The following is a 6,000-nucleotide window of genomic DNA, read 5'->3' on the forward strand; positions in this document are numbered from 1 at the left end:
GACCTTGCATAAATTTTAATTCCATAAATCTTAATCATAATCATATTTCAATGGTGTCTAGGAAACTTGAAAGATTGAGGTTACTTAATTAGAACCGTGCTTGCACAGAAAACCTCCCTCATATCTCTCTTGTGACCTGGCTGTTGGTATATGCACACGTATTCCTAGCTTCACTGCTACGTTAGCAGTAGCTTAGGCCTACATTGTTAAACTCTAATGCTTTAAGATAATAATGCAATTCATGTAATAAGAAGTTCCTTTTGTAAATTAGATCTAATTTTATGCTTGCATGAGATTAAGGTCTGGTTCCACTAAAGAATTTGAACATACCTATCGTTGAAGAAAATACGATAAGCAATTGCGTAAGTTCTCACCTAAAAATTGTTCTGTTAATTACCTTCATCAAGATCCTTCGTCTCCATTGACTTATGTCGTTATGGCCGACGATCCTCTACCAGCTGAGAAGCCCCTGTCGGACTTCTATACTGCATTACAGGAAGGACCTTCTTCCTGCATTAAACTTAAAGACATTGTCGGTGATTTTCGTATCCCACCAAACGTTTTTAGTTTGTTACCTGTGTATCATGGTTTGGATCACGAAAAACCGTACAATCATCTTCGTAGGCTTTAACAAGTGGCCATAACATTTCATCATCCAACCATCTCTAAGGAACAACTCTTGCTTTGGCTATTTCCATTCACCTTAGCAGAAAAAGCGTCAATTTGGCTTGCAGGACAACAACCACAATCCATAGACACATGGAATAAACTTGTTCAAAGCTTTCATGCTTCAATTTTACACTCAAAAGAAAACTACTGAAATGCTTCAGAAAATTCAATTCTTTCGTCAAAATCCTCATGAATCGTTTACGGAAGCATGGAGTCGCTTTACTGATCTTCTTTTAGAATGTCCTCATCACCAACTAGACAAAGCCGTCCTTGTCCGTTCCTTCTTTAATGGACTTTCTGATCATCAAAAAGAAACTCTTGATATAATGAACGGCGGTTGCTTCATGGACAAAGGAGCTACGGATGCATATACTTTTCTTGAAAAACAAGCGAAAAAGGGTACACACTGGGGTAACATTGAGCCGTCTAGATTATCAAAGGATATTGTAACAAAGGCTACATCTATTTTTGAGGTAAAACCCGATCCCGAATTAAAAAATTTGATAGAATCCCTAACTAAAAAAGTAGATGCCTTTGCAGTTCAAGTAAACGATCAACTCCCAAAACAGGTCATGAACGTTGACACATCCCCATGTGTTCTTTGTCTCAGTCCTGACCATCATGATGCTTATTGTCCCTTGTTATATGCCTCCCCTTCTCAACCATCAGAAGAGGCATGTGCATTCAACATTCCTAATGCACCTTGGCGACAACATCCGAATTTAAGCTTGCGCGGAATAACCAACGGTGGGGGTCCTCCGGGTTTTAAGCTAATCCACCTGTTCGACCAACCAACAACTTTATTCCATACCACCAAGAAAATAATCAACAATACCAACAAAGTTAGAATCAATTTCAAAATACTTTGGATGCTAACTACCAAACCAACCGTGGCTTTGTTCCAGCCAATCCAAATCCCAACTATAATCAACAACTTCTCAGCAATAATCGTGATCTAGTACCTGTTGCTCAACCTGCGCCACTCGTTACGGATAGGACAAGTGAGACTTTCTTAGCTTACATGAACTAACAATCTCAAATTTTAATGTCTATCCAACAATCACTTCAACAATTGGCGCAAGAAAAGAGTCAGAAAGGCGTATTTCCTGGACAAGCAGTTCTAAACCCTAAGCCAGCAAACATTGCCTTTGAACTCACCAATGCACCTGGTACAAGTACTCCCAACCAAGGTGAGGTGCACGCAATCACTACTCTTCGATCTGGAAAAATTGTAGACAATCAAATACGTATGCTAGATGATCAATCAAAGGAATCCGACGGTTCAAATGAATCTATTTCCAATAATGAACCTACGGAGGATTCACCAAATACAACAAAGTCAACATCTCAGAATTTAGGAAACAAGCAAGCGGACCCCTTTGCCAAATTCCGCCCTAAGGCACCGTTTCCTGCACGCTTGGCAAAGAATAAACCTGATGAGAATTTTGCTAAAATTCGAGAGACTTTTCAGAATTTGACAATCAACTTACCTTTTCTCGACGCCTTAAAGCTATTGCCAAAACATGCAAAATTTCTGAAAGATATGTGCACCACAAAAAGGAGAACTAATGTTCCTCAACAAGCGTTCCTCACCGAACAGTTTCCATCCATCACCAAACACAATGGTATAGTCAAATACAAGGACCCTAGTAGACCAACGGTTCCATGCACCTTAGGTGACAAATATACGGCTACTGCACTACTAGACCTAGGAGCTAGTGTGAACTTACTTCCATATTACTTATTTAAGCAACTAGGTCTTCATGAGCTGAAACCCATCACCATGACTCTACAGTTAGCCGATTGTTCCATTAAGTATCCAAAAGGAATTGTGGAAAATGTCCTTATAAAAGTCCAAGACTTTTTCTATCCTGTCGACTTTGTTATTTTGGATACTGAAGTTGCATGTGATTCCATTCCTATCATCTTAGGACGTCCGTTTCTAGAAACTGCTAATGCTCTTATTAAATGTAGGGATGGTTTCATGACCATGTCCTTCGGAAATCTTTTGGTCGAGGTAAATGTGTTCAAGATGATGAAACAAATTCTAGAGCCTGACATTGATGGTGAAGTGAACAAGGTTGATAGCATTGTGCAAGAGTATTTAACAAACACTTTTCCTGAATATGAAGTATACCAATTTCTTTCCTTTAGCGATTATGAATTTGAGGACGATGATTATACACAAGAAGTAAACGAATTATTAGAGTCAATACCATTATTTGACCCTACGACCGTGATGTCCAGCAAATCGGAAGAACATCAATCTGTTTACTCTATGGACGATGACTTTCCTCAAGAATATTTAATACCCACTCCACCCGCCCTTGACTTAAAACCTCTTCCTTCGGAATTAAAATACGTACATCTTGATCCAGATGGTAGTCATCCAATTATTATATCATCTCAATTGACTGATGATCAAGAGTCCCGTTTAATAGATGTCATTCAACAACACCGTTCTGCTATTGGATGGTCCCTCGATGACATTAAGGGCATTGACCCTAATGTATGCACCCATCGCATACATCTTGAAGAAAATGCTAAGATGTCACGTGAACCGCAGCGTCGTCTAAACCCAACCATGAAAGATGTGGTACGGGAGGAAGTTTTAAGATTACTTGATGCAGATATTATTTACCCTATATCCGATAGTATTTGGGTGAGTCCAGTACATTGTTCCAAAAAAATTTGGCATTACAGTTGTGTGCAATGATAAAGATGAATGCATCTCCGCTCGTATTCCAATGAAATGGCGAATATGCATTGACTATCGCAAACTTAATACAGTAACTCGTAAGGATCACTTTCCCCTGCCCTTCATCGATCAGATGCTTGAACGGTTAGCCGGTCATGCGTATTACTGTTTTCTTGATGGTTATTCAGGATATTTTCAGATAGTCATAGATCCTGCTGATCAAGAAAAGACTACGTTCACTTGTCCTTTTGGTACATTTGCATATAAACAAATGCCTTTCAGCCTTTGCAATGCACCTGGTACTTTCCAACGCTGCATGCTTCACATTTTCAGTGATATGGTTGAACGTTTTATGGAAGTATTCATGGACGACTTCTTAATATATGGAGATTCTTTAGATAGCTGTCTATCAAATCTTGAAAAGGTCTTTACACGTTGTGAAGAGAAAAACCTTGTTCTTAATTGGGAAAAATACAATTTCATGGTTAAAAAAGGAATAGTTTTAGGACATATCGTTTCAAAAGACAGAATCGAAGTCGACAAAGCTAAGATAGAAAAAATTGCTTCACTTCCTATACCAAAAACAGTTCGTGACATTCGCACATTTTTAGGACACGCAGGTTTTTATAGGAGATTTATTCAAGATTTCTTAAAGGTTGCTCAACCTTTAACCAATCTCTTGCTTAAAGATGCCGTTTTTGACTTCAGTTTCAATTGCAAACAAGCTTTTGAGACTTTAAAATCCGCCTTAACTACCGCTCCCATAATTCAACTACCTGATTGGTCTAAACCTTTTAAATTAATGTGTGACGCGAGTGACTATGCTATTGGAGCTGTACTAGGGCAACGCCGAGAAGATAAGCCAATTGTCATTTACTACGCGAGTAAAACCCTTAATGAAGCTCAACGTAACTATACCACCACTGAGAAAGAGTTTCTCACCGTTGTATATGCCTTGGATAAGTTTTGTCCTTACCTAGTGGGTTATTCCACAATTGTCTACACTGACCATGCGGTGATTCGTTACTTATATTAGCGAAAAAAGATGCAAAACAGAGGTTGATCCACTGGATTCTCCTGTTGCAAGAATTTACTATAGAAATTAGAGATAAAAAAGGTTGCGAAAATGTGGTTGCAGACTATTTATCAAGACTTGTTAGTGATATTGATACTGATACCGAACCTATCTGTGATTCCTTTCCGGATGAACACTTATATTCCATTTTTTCTTCCCCCTGGTACGCTGACATAGTAAATTACTTAGTTATCGAGGAAGTCCCTTCATCTTGGTCTCGTAATGACCGAAAAAAGTTCTTATCCACTGTGAAATTTTATTTCTGGGATGATCCCTACCTCTTCAAGTATTGTTCCGACCAACTAATCCGTCGTTGCATTCCCGACTGGGAACACAATGACGTGTTATCCTTCTGCCATGAACAATCTTGTGGTGGTCATTTTAGTGGTAAGAAAACAGCGGCCAAGGCTCTACAATGTGGATTTTATTGGCCAACACTGTTTAGAGATGCACATGAGCATTACAAAGCATGCAACCGCTGCCAGCAGCTAGGACGCATTACTCAACGTAATATGATGCCCTTAAATCCCATTTTAATTATGAAAATCTTTGATGTATGGGGTATCGACTTCATGGGTCCCTTTCCAAATTCTCATGGTTTCCTTTACATACTGGTAGCAGTTGACTACGTGTCAAAATGGATTGAGGCATTGGCATGTCGTGCTAATGATTATATAACTGTCATTTTTTTCGTAAAAGAAAATATTTTCTCTCGATTTGGCATTCCAAAAGCTATTATTAGTGATGGGGGAAAACATTTCTCTAATAAATTTTTTGAATCATTAGTAAAGAAATATGGAGTCACGCACAAAGTGGCAACTCCATATCATCCTCAAACCAGTGGCCAAGTAGAAGTCTCTAATAGAGAGATCAAATCCATTTTGGAAAAAATTGTTAATCCATCTAGAAAAGACTGGTCTCTACGATTATCTGATGCCTTGTGGGCATACAGAACAGCTTTTAAGACACCTATAGGGATGTCTCCTTATCGCCTCATTTTTGGAAAATCTTGTTACCTGCCGGTTAAACTTGAGCATCATGCTCTATGGGCCATCAAAAGCCTCAATTATAATACTAATGCTGCAGGCGCAAAGAGAAAATTGCAGTTAAATGAGCTCGTGGAAATTCGGAGTGATGCCTATGATATCTTGAAATCTTATACAACCAACATGAAAAGAGTGCATGACAAACACATATTGAGAAAAGATTTCAAAGTTGGTCAAAAAGTTTTGTTGTACAACTCAAGATTACACATTTTTCCAGGAAAATTAAAAACTCGATGGTGTGGTCCTTTCATTGTCTCTGCTGTCACCCCTTATGGGGCTATATCTTTGAAAAACGAACATGATGAAAGCGAATTTCAAGTAAATGGCCAACGTGTAAAACATTATCATGAGTTGCGCTCTCTAGATGTCGAAGAGACTCTTCTCAAAGATCTAGTCTACACAGACTAATAGATTCAATGGTGTACTTCTTTCCATGTGATATAAACAGGGAAAGTATGCCATTAGGGTAGCTGGGACCTTTTCTATTTTCTTTTCTAAAAATCCCTAGAGTG

Source organism: Coptis chinensis, chromosome 8 (genome assembly GCF_015680905.1).
Source record: "Coptis chinensis isolate HL-2020 chromosome 8, ASM1568090v1, whole genome shotgun sequence".
NCBI lineage: Eukaryota > Viridiplantae > Streptophyta > Magnoliopsida > Ranunculales > Ranunculaceae > Coptis > Coptis chinensis.